Source organism: Terrapene carolina, unplaced genomic scaffold (genome assembly GCF_002925995.2).
Source record: "Terrapene carolina triunguis isolate 2854851 unplaced genomic scaffold, T_m_triunguis-2.0 Scaffold751, whole genome shotgun sequence".
NCBI lineage: Eukaryota > Metazoa > Chordata > Testudines > Emydidae > Terrapene > Terrapene triunguis.
The window spans coordinates 693572-693994 of NW_020665102.1; the positions used below are offsets into that span (position 1 = coordinate 693572).

The 423-nt window shown below is 68.8% G+C and overlaps 1 long non-coding RNA gene across 1 annotated transcript in view; it reads left to right on the forward strand.

Annotated features, from left to right (window-relative positions):
- LOC113408089 overlaps nt 1-321 on the forward strand; it is an 8621-nt gene extending 8300 nt beyond the window's left edge. The window contains exon 5 of the long non-coding RNA XR_003370214.2: nt 228-321. This is a non-coding gene — a long non-coding RNA (uncharacterized LOC113408089). The remainder of the gene's footprint in view (nt 1-227) is intronic.
- Nucleotides 322-423: the final 102 nt, after the last annotated feature.

A 423-nucleotide genomic window follows, 5' to 3' on the forward strand; every position in this document is an offset into this window, starting at 1 on the left:
GCCCCCCTGAGCCAGCCAGTCCCCGCCCTGGGGCCGGGTGGGAGCCGGCGCCCCCTAGAGGGGACAGGCCCCTGCCCCATTCCCCGCCCCCCTGAGCCAGCCAGTCCCCGCCCTGGGGCCGGGTGGGAGCCGGCGCCCCCTAGAGGGGACAGGCCCCGGGCCCCATCCCCGAAACCTCATCCCTTACCCTCTCTCTGTCTAACCGTCTCTCCTTCCTTGTCCCCCAGGTGCTCTGCCAGCATCGGACAGTCTCAGCTGCCCCCACATCTCTCGTCACCTCATGGCACTAATATCGGGCACCCCAACAAACCCTATTTCCCCTCTGGGTAAGTGTTGCTGCTCTCGATCTCCGGACACAGGGTGGGGGGAAGCCCATCCCAGAGCCGGGGAGAGAACCCAGGAGTCCTGGCTCCCAGCCCCCCC